Source organism: Gossypium hirsutum, chromosome A10 (genome assembly GCF_007990345.1).
Source record: "Gossypium hirsutum isolate 1008001.06 chromosome A10, Gossypium_hirsutum_v2.1, whole genome shotgun sequence".
Classification (NCBI taxonomy): domain Eukaryota; kingdom Viridiplantae; phylum Streptophyta; class Magnoliopsida; order Malvales; family Malvaceae; genus Gossypium; species Gossypium hirsutum.
Genome location: NC_053433.1, coordinates 41,296,834 through 41,312,813, shown reverse-complemented (window position 1 = coordinate 41,312,813; position 15,980 = coordinate 41,296,834).

Here is a 15,980-nt window from a genome sequence, read left to right as displayed (position 1 = left end):
CCCGAGGTAAGTTCTTGAGTAAAAGAGCTTAAATTATGATGTGATTAGAACATGTTTTAAGAAAATTAAAATCATGCTCTTTGTGTGGCTATTGAGCCGAATTTGCAAGAATGATAAATGTCTTGTGTTTGAGTTTTGCTAACGAAAATGAAATACGAATGGGCCATGATTTATTGTTAAATGTGCATGGTTATTTGAATGATGTCTGGGCTAAGTCCCGAAGGCTTGTGCTAAGTGACAATATCCGGACTAAGATCCGAAGGCATTTGTGCGAGATACTAATTCCGGGCTAAGCCCGAAGGCATTTGTGCGAGATACTAATTCCGGGCTAAGCCTGAAGGCATTTGTGCGAGTTACTAAATCCGGGTTAAGTCCCGAAGGCATTTGTGCGAATTACTATAACCGGGCTATGTCCCGAAGGCATTTGAACGAGGAGCTATATCCGGTTAAATTCCGAAGGTACGTGATTTGGGAATGAATGAACTTGCTGTAAAATTCCAGTTAATACTCTCGAAACATCCCAACATTGAGGTATGTTTCGTATGTGCTTGAATTTAGTTGAGCCCTTACAAATAAGTATTCGCTCAGTTGATAAATGAGCTACCGGCCTTTGGCTGAGTTGATCTTTTGTGTATGTACATAAGGGTTGATAATGTGAAGCAAGTACGATATCGTAAATTTGTGCACATGAAATTATCCGTTTAGCTATATGAATGCTATACTTTTGTTGTGCTAGAATTCGTTGCTCAAAACTTACTAAGCATAAATTGCTTACTCCGTTTCATTGCTCCTCTGTTTTATAGATTTGGTTCTCCAGCTATCGGACTCGGGATCTTGAGGTGAAAGTCGCCCTCACTATCAAAGCCCCCTTTTGGTACAATTTTGGTTGAACTTCGAAATGGCATGTATAGGACTACCCGTTTGTTGTGGGTCGTGGACCCTTTGGACTTGTATAAATTTTGGATAGCCATGCGAAAATGGCTTATATGTGTTTGAGTATATTGTTATAATCATTTGGTGTGGATATGCTTGACAAGGATTGGCCATGGGGATGGTTAATCACTTTCATAAATTGTGCTATTTATGCAAAAAGGGCTAGTTGAATCATGGAAACCATGAAATAGGTAAAGTCTACCTTAAAGGCAGATGCTGACAGCAGCAGTGAGGTAGATTTGGAAAATCACTAAAAATAACAGGAATGGAATTAAATAGTGAATAAATTATGTAAACAAACCTTGATTAATGTAATTTCATAGGAAAGTAACGAAACAATCATACGGACAGTATGTTAAGAGATATTCAGGTTCTCGTGAGACAGGGCCAGAACGGTTTCTGGATTTCCTGTTCCGACTTTGGAAATTCATTATAAATTAACCAGAGATAATTAGGAGTCATACCATATATGTATAGATTCCTCTCTGACTCTAGTTTCTATAGAAACAAACGGCATCAGTATTGGAGCCCTGTACAAGGAGATATCCAAGTCGAAGGTCAGGGTAGTCGATCCCTGTAACATGGGAGAATTTGACTAATAAACTGTACTAATTGGCCTGACCAAAAATTCTAGAAAAAATATGTAGATGGGCATATGAGTCTAGTTTCAGGGAAAAATCACGAAACTGATTTTCGAGTTGTGAAACTCAAGATATGATTTTTAAAGCGACTATTACGCAGATTGGCAGTGTCTGGATAATTTTTAAAAGTCTGTTAACACCTCGTGTTCGACTCCGGTGATGGTCTCGGGTTCGGGGTGTTACACGGGTAGCCGAATGTGTATAGAGATCATGTTATAAAGCAAATCAAAATCATGCTCTTTGTATGTGGCTATTGAGCCGAAAATGGTAATGGTTGATAAGCGTCTTGTGTTTGAATTCTAGTTATGATAATGAAATATGGATGTGTCATGATTTATTGGTATATGTGCTTGATTATTTGGATGATATCCGGGCTAAGTCTCGAGGGCATTTGTGCAAGTTACTATATCCGGGCTAAGTCCCGAAGGCATTTGTGCGAGTAGTTGCTATACCCGGGCTAAGTCCCGAAGGCATTTGTGCTAGTGACTATATCCGGGCTAAGTTCCGAAGGCATTCATGCTAGTGACTATATCCGGGCTAAGACCCGAAGGCATTTGTGCGAGTTGCTATATCCGGCTAAATCCCGAAGATACTTGGGTTTGGAAGCGAGCGATCTTGCTGTAATAATTTCAATTAATATGCTCATAAAATACAAACGATAAGGTATGTTTCGTATATGCATCGGAAAGGTTGATTCCTTTCAAATAGTACTCACTCAATTGATTAACGAGCTTCCGGCCTCTAGTTAGGTTTGATACCCTATGTATGAATATATTGGTTGAAGCGTGAAGAAATTATGATTTTGAGAATGTGCATATATGAAATTATTCATTTAGTCATATGAACGCTATACTTTAGTCGTAAATAATTTCGTTACTCAAAACTTACTAAGCATTAAATGCTTATTCCGTTTCTTTAATTCTCTGTTTTATAGATTTTTGTTCGTCAGCTATCGGACTCGGGATTGTCAAAGTCGAAGTCGTCCACACTATCTAAGCCCTTTTGGTACTCTTTTAGTTAAACGTTGATAATGGCATGTATAGGACTAACCTTTGTTGTTAATCAAGTACCTTTGGTAATGTGTATATATTCGGATAGCCATGCAAAAATGGCTTAAATATTTTGAGCATAGTATTAAAATAATTTTGTATATATGGCAATGATTAGCCATTGGAATGGTTAATCACGATCATATTTGGCGCTATGTATGTCAAATGGCTAGTTGAATCATGGAAACTATGAAATAGGTGAAATTTACCTTAAAATAGATGCTGACAGCAGCAGTGATGTGAGTTTGAAAATTCACTAAAAATAGTAGGAATGTAATTAAATAATGAATAAATTATGTAATCGAACCTTGATGAGTCTATTTTTATATGGAAGAAGCGAAACGACCATATGAGCCGTATTTTATGAGATGTTTAAGTTTTAGTGAAATAGGGCCAGAACGGTTACTGGATCCCCTGTTCTGAATTTTTAAATTTACCATAAATTAACCAGAAATAATTAAAAGTCATGCTTTATATGTACAGATTCCTTTTTGAGTCTAGTTTCATTAGAAATAAACGAAATATGTATTGAAGTCCTGTACAGGGAGATATCTAAGTCGTAATGCATGAAGGTCAGAGTAGTCGAACCCTAAAATAGGGGAGACTTTAACTAATAAACTGTACTAATTGGCCCAACCAAAAATTCTAGAAAACAATTTGTAGATGGATATATGAGTCTAGTTTCAGGGAAAATTTACGGAATCAGTTTTCGAGTTTTGGAACTCGAGATATGATTTTTAAGATGACAATGACGCAGTTAGCCAGCTTGTCTGGAAATTTTAAAATGAACTGTGTAAATAAATGAATTAAGTTCGTTAACACCTCGTGTTCGACTCCGGCAACGGTCTCGGGTGCGGGGCGTTACAATTTTATTGGTATCAGAGCTACGGTTTAGTCGATTCTAGGACTACCGTAATACGTTCGGGTCTAGCTATACATGCCATTATGTGTCTATTTGATAGTGTGGTGATTTCTGACAGTTAAAAATATGTTTGTTTATAGTAATGGATCCCGATCCCAACCGAGCAGTAGCTGATGATCTTGAGAGTGTAGCGCCTGCTCCCGCACAAGGGACAGCACCGGTGGACTCTCAACCTATTGCTAGTAATCAGAATGACAAAGCTAGACAGGTTTTTTATAGCGTAATGAATGATTGGTTCAACCAATACATTCGAATTAATACGGCTATTCCACAACCCCCATTTCCGACTAATACGACCCCTGCACCTGCGATACCTCCGGTAACTGACCAGATAAGGTTAAATAAGCTCCCAGTTGATAGAATCCGAAAACACGGGGCTACTGAATTTAAAGCTACAGACAGCGACGATGCCGAGCAAGCTGAATTTTGGTTGGACAACACTATTCGGGTACTTGATGAACTATCTTGCACACCTGATGAATGCCTAAAGTGTACGATCTCCTTGCTACGTGATTCTGCCTACTATTGGTGGAATACGTTGATTTCTGTTGTGCCCAGAGAGCAAGTAACTTGGGAGTTTTTCCAAACCGAGTTTCGAAAAAAGTACATCAGCCAGAGATTCATTGATCAAAAACGAAAAGAATTTCTTAAACTTAAACAAGGTTCCATGTCAGTTACTGATTATGAACGAAAGTTTGTAAGGCTTAGCCGGTACGCGCGAGAATGCATTTCTTCAGAATTTGTGATGTGTAAACGTTTCGAAGATGGACTGAACGGTGATATAAAGCTGTATGTTGGCATTTTAGAAATCAGAGAATTTGTGGTACTTGTCGAGCGAGCTTGCAAAGCCAAAGAGCTCAGTAAGGAAAAAAGAAAAGCTGATATGGGAGGAAAGGAGTTTCGTAAGAGATCTTCGGGAAAGCCCTTTCAACAATCATCGAAGAAATTTAGAGATGATTTAGGCCGATCTAGAGACACGTCGGGCTTTTCTAGACGAGATCGTGATCGACCCCCTGTGAGTACACGAGTCACTTCGGTCGCCAGTGTGGGAAATGATCGTCGAGACAGAACAGAGTGCCAGTATTGTGGTAAATGGCATTCGGGGAGTTGTAGATTCCATGACCGCTCCTGTTATAAGTGCGGATCAGCTGACCACTTTATTAAAGATTGCCCGAGTCTGTCTGAACAGAACGTAAATCAGAGTGGGAAACCGGGTGCTACTACTGCTCGAGGTAGACCATCTAAAAATGCGGGGAACACTAATGGCGGTCAGAGAGGATCTAGAGATGCTACAACCAGATCTGAGGCTCGCGCTCCTGCTAGAGCTTATGCTATACCCGCACACGAGGATGCTTCCTCGCCAGATGTTATTACCGGTACTTTCACTCTCTTTGATACTAATGTGATTGCTTTGATTGACCCTGTTTCTACTCATTCTTATATATGTGAGACCTTAATATCTAGTAAGACTTTACCTGTTCAGTCTACTGAGTTCGTAATTCGAGTGTCGAATCCCTTGGGTCGTTATGTGCTTATCGACAAGGTGTGTAAGAAATGCCCCTTAATAATCTGAGGCTCCTGTTCTCTGGCTGACTTGATGCTTTTACCGTTTGACGAATTTGATATTATTCTCGGGTTGATTGGTTGAGCGTACATGATGCAGTTGTGAATTGCGAAAGTAAGACTATTGATTTGAGGTGTGCAAATAATGAGATAATCTGAGTTGAGTCTACTGTCTTGAATGGATTGCCAACAATAATATCCTCGACGTTAGCTCAAAAATATGTGAGAAAGGGGTGTGAAGCGTATCTTGCATACGTGCTTGATAATGAAAAATCAGGAAAGAAACTTGAATCGGTACTAGTGGTTTGTGAATATCCAGATGTTTTTCCCGAAGAATTACTGGGGTTACCACCAGTTCGGGAGGTAGAGTTTGGCATCGAACTTGCACTTGGGACTACACCGATTTCGATAGCTCCGTATCGTATGGCACCAACAGAATTAAAAGAACTGAAAACTCAGTTGCAAGAGTTGACGGATAGAGGTTTTGCTCGACCGAGTTTTTCACCTTGGGGTGCACCAGTATTGTTTGTGAAAAAGAAGGACGGAACCGTGAGGTTGTGCATCGACTATCGTCAGCTGAATAAAGTGACAATAAAGAATAAATATTCGTTACCGCGTATTGATGATTTGTTTGATCAACTAAAGGGAGCCTCAGTGTTTTCAAAGATAGATTTGAGATCGGGTTACTATCAGTTGCGAATTAGAGATTCGGATATACCCAAAACTGCTTTCAGAACGAGATACGGTCACTACGAGTTTTTAGTGATGCCGTTTGGGCTCACTAATGCCCCGGCGGTATTTATGGATTTGATGAATCGGATCTTCAGACCGTTTTTGGATCGGTTTGTAGTTGTGTTTATTGATGATATTTTGGTCTATTCGAGAAATGAAATCGATCATGCTGAACACCTAGGGTTAGTGTTGTAGGTTTTACGGGATAAGCAGTTATATGCTAAGTTTAGTAAATGTGAGTTCTGGTTGAGAGAAGTTAGCTTTTTGGGACATGTGGTATCTGCATCGGGTATTCGAGTTGATCCGAGCAAAATTTCAGCCATACTTAACTAGAAGCCTCCGGAAACATTACTGAGGTTCGGAGCTTTTTGGGACTTGCCGGTTACTACAGACGGTTTGTAAAGGGTTTCTCGATGATAGCCACACCAATGACGAAACTACTTCAAAAAGATGTTAAATTTGAATGGACAGAAAAATGTCAGAAAAGTTTCGATCAACTAAAAGCTTATTTGACTGAAGCTCCAGTACTAGTGCAGCCTGAATCAGGCAAAGAGTTTGTCATTTTCAGTGATGCATCCTTACTTGGGTTGGGTTGTGTATTGATGCAAGAAGGTCGAGTTGTAGCTTATGCGTCGAGGCAATTGAAGCCACATGAGAAAAATTATCCAACCCATGATCTCGAATTAGCTGTCATCGTGTTCGCTTTGAAAATATGGCGACATTACTTATTTGGTGAGAAGTGTCATGTATATTCGGATCACAAAAGTCTCAAATATTTGATGACTAAAAGAGACTTGAATCTGCGACAAAAACGTTGGCTCGAGTTGTTAAAAGATTATGAGCTTGTCATTGACTATCACCCGGGAAAGGCTAATGTGGTTGCGGATGCTTTAAGTCATAAATCACTGTTTTCTTTATGAGCGATGAATGTACACCTGTCTGTTCTATCCGACAATGTGTTAGTAGCAGAATGAAAGGCCAAACCATTGTTGATTCACCAAATTCGTGAAGCTCAGAAAGTCGATGATGAATTGGTTGCAAAACGGGCTGAATGCGTTTCGAATATGGAACCAGAGTTCCAAATTGATGATGATGATTGTTTGAGGTTCAGAAGTCGTTTGTGTGTTCCAAGAAATTTAGAACTTATTTCGATGATTCTGAATGAAGCTCATTGTAGTCGAATGTCAATTCACCCGGGGAGTACGAAAATGTACAACGATCTGAGACGTCAATTTTGGTGGCATGGTATGAAACGAGACATTTCCGATTTTGTTTCGAAGTGTTTAATATGTCAACAAGTGAAAGTGAAACATCAAGTGCCTACAGGTTTACTTCAGCCGATCATGATACCTGAATGGAAATGGGATCGAGTCACGATGGATTTTGTATCTGGGTTGCCATTTTCGGCAACTAAGAAAGATGCGATTTGGGTTGTTGTTGATAGACTGACTAAGTCGGCTCATTTTATTCTCGTACGTACGGATTACTCATTGGATAAACTAGCTGAATTGTATGTTTCTCAAATTGTAAAACTACACGGGGTACCTATTTCTATTGTGTCGGATAGAGATCCGAGATTCACCTCGCGATTTTGGAAGCAATTGCAAGAAGCTTTGGGTACCAAGTTGCATTTTATCACCGCTTTTCATCCCCAGACCGATGGTCAATCCGAGCGGATAATTCAGATACTCGAGGATATGTTGAGATGTTGCATCCTTGAGTTTAGTGGTTCATGGGAGCGGTATTTACCTTTGATTGAATTCGCTTACAACAATAGTTTTCAATCAAGTACTAAGATGGCGCCTTACGAGGCTTTGTACGGTCGTAAATGCCGTACACCATTGTTTTGGACCGAGCTCAGTGAAAGTAAAATTTTCGGAGTTGATTTGATTAAAGATGCTGAATAGAAAGTAAAAGTAATCCGTGAAAGTCTGAAGGCAGCCTCAGATCGTCAGAAGTCGTACGCGGATTTGAAACGAAAAGACATTGAGTATCAGGTGGGAGATAAAGTGTTCCTTAAAGTTTCACCTTGGAAAAAGATACTCAGATTTGGCCGTAAGGGCAAACTGAGTCCGAGGTTCATAGGGCCGTATGAAATATCTGAACGAGTTGGTCCAGTGGCATATAGATTGACTTTACCCCCTGATCTCGAAAGGATTCACAACGTTTTTCATGTTTCGATGCTTCGACGTTACAGATCTGATCCTTCGCACATAATTAATCCCTCCGAGGTTGAAATTCAATCCGATATGAGTTATGAAGAAGAACCGATACGTATCCTAGCTCGTGAAGTGAAAGAGTTGCAAAACAAAAGGGTTCTATTAGTAAAGGTGTTATGGCTCAAACACGGGATCGAAGAAGCTACTTGGGAAACCGATAACTCTATGAAAGAACGTTACCCAAACCTATTTACCGGTAAGATTTTCGGGGACGAAAATTTCTTAAAGTGGGGGAGAGTTGTGACAGCCCTAATGTGACCCTAGTCGGAAAGTGGTTTCGGGACCACAAAACCGAGTCATAAAAATAATTAACCATCATATTTGATGCTTATTATATGTATATATGCATGTGTGAAAATTTCATGTTTGAATTTTGTTAATTGTAAGTGAATTTTATTAAATATGACTTGTGTGAGAAAATTTAGAAATGTGCTAGGCAAAAGTTAAAGTGGCCTATTGATGCATGTTAGAAAATGCTTGTCCTTGCATGTCAAATTACCCAAAAGTTTAGGTAGTGGTCGGCCATGCAATGGGTTAAACATATTATAAACATTTTGTGTTAATGTGTTATGTTAAAAATAATAAAATAAAAGGTTGGTAATAAAGTAATGAAAAGGGAGGGGTGATGAAAACAAAGTTGTTTCATCCATGCTCCTCCATTGCCGTGAATTGAAGGAAGAAAGAAGAGGAGGTTCGGTCACTTGGAGCTTAAGGGAGGTTAGTCATTTGTGTTAGATTTTCTTTAAACTTTAAGCTTGTTTCTAGTTAATTAGCTAGTTTCTTTCATAACCCATGTCAAAATTATGAAAATCTTGGTGATGGTTTGAGCATTCGGTTTTAGTTATTAAAGGATGAGATTGGGTTATGGTTTTTATGTTTTATGAAGAATTGTTGAAGTGAAGGGTTTTAGTTAGTCAAATGATAAATTCTAATGTTCATGAGTACAATGACCAAACATGGATTTGTCTAATGAATTGAACAACTGCCATGTGAGTGATTGAAATGAATGAGTTGGAGGTGGGATCATACTAAGATTCAGCTTTGCACATAAATATTAAGAGTTTGATATTTTTATTATTTTTGGAAGGTAAATAAGGTTATGCTCAAGTTAAATACAAGATTATGGCTGATTTGTGTTTAATGAGTTTCGGCCAAGGACTTTATGTGCATTCGGTTCAAGTAGAGTAAACGTGACGGGTAGAAAATGGTTGTTAATTGAGATAGTTTAAGGTATTTGTAAGTAGTTTGAATAAATGAACAATAATAATAATAAATCTTCTAGTGAATTGGTGTAATTGCCGAATTTGAACTAGAAAGTTATTGAGTAATGTTTGTATGTTAAGTGATAGAATAGAGCGAATGCTTGGAATGTGATATGTATGAATTATAGGTTGGATTAAAGGCTGTTATATTGCCTTATCATTTTCGGGAATGTGCTATGTCAAAGAAATTGAGGGTTGATGTTTAAGTAAGGTAAGTATAGGTATATTCGGCTTGTAGTTTTATAAATGTGATATGAGTATTTTGATTGTAAATGAGTAGTAAATATGTTAAGAATGGTTCTAAAATGTATATGGATGCCGTGTGATTGTGTTTGATTGGGAAGTAAATTGTTTGATTTAGCTCAAGAGCTTAGAGGATCAAAGTTGGATAAGGGAAAGGAAAAAGTGATCGAATAGCCGTTGAAATCGTTTGACAACATCCGAGGTAAGTTTTCGAGTAATGAAACTTAGTTTATGATTTGATTAAGTCATGACATATAAGCATAACAAATAAACAGTGATATAATGATTCTACTTGAATTGTATATTGAGGTGATTAGTTTATACCTATGACGGGTAGCCGAATGTGTGTAGAGATCATGTTATAAAGCAAATCAAAATCATGCTCTTTGTATGTGGCTATTGAGCCGAAAATGGTAATGGTTGATAAGCGTCTTGTGTTTGAATTCTAGTTATGATAATGAAATATGGATGTGTCATGATTTATTGGTATATGTGCTTGATTATTCGGATGATATCCGGGCTAAGTCCCGAGGGCATTTGTGCAAGTTACTATATCCGGGCTAAGTCCCGAAGGCATTTGTGCGAGTAGTTGCTATACCCGGGCTAAGTCCCGAAGGCATTTGTGCTAGTGACTATATCCGGGCTAAGTCCCGAAGGCATTCATGCTAGTGACTATATCCAGGCTAAGACCCGAAGGCATTTGTGCGAGTTGCTATATCCGGCTAAATCCCGAAGATACTTGGGTTTGGAAGCGAGCAATCTTGCTGTAATAATTTCAATTAATACGCTCATAAAATACAAACGATAAGGTATGTTTCGTATATGCATCGGAAAGGTTGATTCCTTTCAAATAGTACTCGCTCAATTGATTAACGAGCTCCCGGCCTCTAGTTAGGTTTGATACCCTGTGTATGAATATATTGGTTGAAGCGTGAAGAAATTATGATTTTGAGAATGTGCATATATGAAATTATTCATTTAGTCATATGAACGCTATACTTTAGTCGTAAATAATTTCGTTACTCAAAACTTACTAAGCATTAAATGCTTATTCCGTTTCTTTAATTCTCTGTTTTATAGATTTTTGTTCGTCAGCTATCGGACTCGGGATTGTTGAAGTCGAAGTCGTCCACACTATCTAAGCCCTTTTGGTACTCTTTTAGTTAAACGTTGATAATGGCATGTATAGGACTAACCTTTGTTGTTAATCAAGTACCTTTGGTAATGTGTATATATTCGGATAGCCATGCGAAAATGGCTTAAATATTTTGAGCATAGTATTAAAATCATTTTGTATATATATGGTTATTGAGAGGTGTGGAAATGCTTGGCAATGATTAGCCATTGGAATGGTTAATCACGATCATATTTGGTGCTATGTATGTCAAATGGCTAGTTGAATCATGGAAACTATGAAATAGGTGAAATTTACCTTAAAATAGATGCTGACAGCAGCAGTGATGTGAGTTTGAAAATTCACTAAAAATAGTAGGAATGTAATTAAATAATTAATAAATTACGTAATCTAATCTTGATGAGTTTATTTTCATATGGAAGAAGCGAAACAACCATATGAGCCGTATTTTATGAGATGTTTAAGTTTTCGTGAAACAGGGCCAGAATGGTTACTGGATCCCCTGTTCTGACTTTGGAAATTTACCATAAATTAACCAGAAATAATTAGAAGTCATGCTTTATATGTACAGATTCCTTTTTGAGTCTAGTTTCATTAGAAACAAACGGAATATGTATTGAAGCCCTGTATAGGGAGATATCTAAGTCGTAATGCATGAAGGTCAGAGTAGTCAAACCCTGACATAGCAGAGAATTTAACTAATAAACTGTACTAATTGGCCTGACCAAAAATTCTAGAAAGCAATATTTAGATGGATATATGAGTCTAGTTTCAGGGAAAATTTACAGAATCAGTTTTCAAGTTTTGGAACTCGAGATATGATTTTTAAGATGACAATGACGCAGTTAGCCAGCTTGTCTGGAAATTTTAAAATGAACTGTGTAAATAAATGAATTAAGTTCGTTAACACCTCGTGTTCGACTCCGACAACGGTCTCGGGTGCGGGGCGTTACATTCACATTTCAATTCAATGATTTTCCTTCCACAGTTCACTACTACATCATGCATGGTCAACCAATCCATGCCAATTATTATATCAAATTTATCAAACGGCAAAAGCATAAGATTAGCCAAAAAACAATGAGCTTTAATCATTAAAGGGAAATTCCTACATACTTTGTCAACTAACACATGCTTGCCTAGAGGGTTTGACACTTTTATCAGAAATTCAGTAGACTCAATAGGCATAGTCATGCTAGACACCAATTTCACACAAATATACAAATGGGTAGATCCCGGATCAATCAAAGCAACAACATGAGTATCATAGAGAGAAAAAGTACCCGTAATCACATCAAGAGATGAAGCCTCTTCACGAGCGCGAACGACATAAGTCCTCGCAGGTGCCCTACCCTTGAGTCTCAGAGCTGGATCTCTACGTGCATTCTTACTGATCGCTCCATTTCCTGGATTTCTCTGTCGTTTCCCTCTAGAAATAGCATTACCTGATCTTGCACTCTAAAATCTCTCATTATCAACCATCTCGGGGCAATCTCTAATGAAATGATCTTGGGAACCGCACTTAAAACAAGTTCCATCATTAGCTCGGCACTCACCAAGGTGATGTCTACCACATTGTGAACACTCCGGTCTACTCGATCAGGTATTACCAACACTAAGAATTGAAGTAGTCTGAGCTTTTGAAATCGAGTAATGCTTACCTTTATTTCTATTTCGGTACCCAACTGAAGCACTCGGTCGAGTATTAAACTCTCTCAGTTTCTTAGATGAGGATTGCAGTGACTTACTCATCTGCCTTTTCTTCAAATCTCGAGACTCAAACTCAGTATTTCTTTTCTCTTTAGCCAATTCCTCAGCCTTGCAAGCTCTCTCAAGCAGTACAACAAACTCTTTTAATTCTAGGATGCCAACCAGCAATAGGATGTCATCATATAATCCACCTCAAAACTTTTACACATGATGGCCTTAGTCGATACACACTCCCAGGCATACTTATTGAGTCTTACGAACTCACGCTCATACTCTATTACAAACATTTGGCCCTATTTTAACTCAAGGAATTCCTTTCTCTTCTGATAAAAAACCCTTTGGCTAATGTACTTCTCACGGAACTCTTCTTGGAAAAATTCCCAATTAACTCTCTCCCTTGGTGCAACCGACACAAGGGTGTTCCACCACTGATAGGTCGAGCTCTCAAGAGTGACACGACACATTTCATGCATTCCTCAGGTGTGCATGATAACTCATCAAATACCCTGATGGTATTCTCAAGCCAGAACTCTGCCCTCTCAAGGTCATCATCTATGCTAGCTCGGAACTCTTCGACCCCTGGCTTTCAAATTTTATCCACTAGAAGTCTATTCAATCTCATAAAATCCATACCTTGGGGTGCTATAGGAATAGGCTGAGGAATAGGTGAGGGTGGAGGGGGTTGAGCATTCAGGTTCATTGGAACGAACTCCGCGAACCAGGCATTCATCATATGGAGAAAGGCTTCCCTAGCCTCTTCTCCTCCTCCCTGACTCACGGTCATGGGTCTACTCTCAACTGGTGCTGCCTCTTGAGCGAGAGCTGGCGCATTACTTTCTACATCATTGGCTTCAGCTCGATTGGGAACCATTACTATATGAAAACACAATTTAAAAGGTCAGGAGTCGTCACACTATCATAATTCATTTATGGCATGTATAGCTAGACTCGTACACATACTACGTTAGTCCGAGAATCGAAAAAATTGTAGCTTTGAAACCATTAAATGTAATACCCCTTACCCGTATCTGACACTAAAGCAGGGTTCGAGGCATTACCGAACTCAAACATAAACATTCGAACAAAATCGAGCCATAAAATTTCATTCAATATTAAAACCATTCATAAACATGCATCTCATCCCTTATATGGGCCCATGAGGCCCAAAACATACATTGGGTGTGATTTGGGACTAAACCGAGAACTTTTGAAACTTTTTTGACACTTAGAAAACTTTCTTACTTTAGAGGGTCACACGCCCGTGTGGGTAGGCCATGTGGTCACACACACTCGTGTGGCTTGGGAGACGCCCATTTCCTTAACCTGTGTAACTTTCTGTTTCTGACATTATCAACACAATTAAGGTCACACAACCAAGTCACACGCCCATGTGCTTAGGAAGTGTGGCGAATTAAATTCCAAAAATCAGGTGTAGACTTCATAGGGCCAGGGCACACAACCATGTCCTGTGGTCGTGTCCTTCACACGGCTGAGAGACACGGTTGTGGCTCTGCCCGTTTGTTTACTACTGGGCATTTTATTTTACCTAATTAGGGTGCAGGGGGCACCCGGTCAGATCACACGTCCATAGGGCAAACCGTATGTCACACACAGTCTAGACACACGCCCGTGTGCCTACCCGTGTGGAAAACTTTGAGGCTATTTTCTAAGCCTTTTATCACCCTCAAAAACACATGCACACTTACACATCTCAATGACATCCTACATGGCATAAATGAGCACTTATACATTCATAAACATGGCTTATGCACATCAACTTCTTATCAAATTATACTTACTTAAGACTTCATATTTTATTTAGACCAAGCTTTCCAAATCACATGCAATATGAAACATCAATTTACTCTCATTTCATACATTAATGCCTTAATTGTTATTATTCCATTTACTCACATTTCCTTTATCAAACATCCATGATCATATCCACAGTTCATCTATACTAAATGAATTTAACCACATCATGAGTGGCTTTAGCACATGCATGCATATATGAATATGATAACATCTCCATAATTAATATGGGCCATATCTCATGGTCATATACAAAATGAATCATCAAATCATTATAATCCAATACATTTGGCTAAACCAATATGACATATAACAAAAAGACCAAGACCCTATACATGCCACTCTCAAAAGACTTGAATTCACTATACCCAAAAGATTAGTTTGACAGTGTGAATTGAGCTCCAATGTCCTTCGATCCCCGAGCTAGCTTGGTGATACTAAAAGAAAATGGAAAAGAAAGGGGAGTAAGCATAAAGCTTAGTAAGTTTGCATGTAAATAATAAACAACATTAACCATGCATTATTATACACATAACACAATAATATTTATCATAATTTCATCAAGTATCATAGGCACATTTTAAGTCATGATATTTACATAATGTACAATAAAACTCATGATCATAATTCATTCATTCACTTCTTCCAAAGTCTCATCGATTCATAATCTAAATGTTTATGAGCTTTGTGTACGTACCTGTACCCTTTCAACATGATCATACCTTGTCATCTCTTTGACATAACCGTTGGATTTCCCGTTGAACCACTTGGAATACTAAAGGATACTCGGGAACTCTCGTACACATAGTAGGATGCCAATGCCATATCCTGGATATGGTCTTACATGGGATCACATATCGATGCCAACGCCATGTCCCAGACATGGTCTTACATGGGATCGTAGATTGATGCCAATGCCATGTCCTAGATATGGTATTACATGAGATCACATATCGATGCCGATAGCCCAGCTATGGTCTTATACGAAATTATATATCGATGGCAAAGCCATGTCCCAGACATGATCTTACATAGGATCGCACATAATGTAATACCCCTTACCCGTATCCTACGCCGAGATAAGGTACGAGGCATTACCAGTCTTTGACATACACTTTTACACAAACTGAGCCATACAAATTTCATCCGATCTTAAAAACATTCAAACATAATCACAATGTCCCTTCTACGGCCCACATGGCCTTTAACAAGCTTCAAGGGTGGTTGAGGACTAGACTGAGTGCTTCTAAAAATTTTACAACACTTAGGAAAAATTTTTCCATGTTGGGAGAGTCACACGCCCGTAGGGGTAGGCCGTGTGGATTTCACACGCCCGTGTGGCTAGGACATGCCCGTGTCCTCAACCCGTGTTACTCTCTATTTATGACGTCAACATTAATTAAAGGTCACACGGCCAAGTCACACGCCCGTGTGCTAGGCCGTGTGGTGAATTTAATTTTCACATTTAAGGTGCAGACTTTACACGGTCTGGGCACACGCCTATGTCTTGAGGCTAGGTCTTCCACATGGTTAAGACACACGGTCGTGTCTCTGCCTGTGTGTTTACTACCATGCATACTAACTTACCAAACTTGGGTGCGGGGGACACACGACCAGACAACACGCCCATGGGGCTGACCACGTGTCACACACGGGGCCTAGACACATGCCCGTGTGTCTACCCATGTGGACAACTTTGAGGCTATTTTCCAAGCGCTTTTGTCACCCTCACTAACACATGCACACTCTCATATGCCAA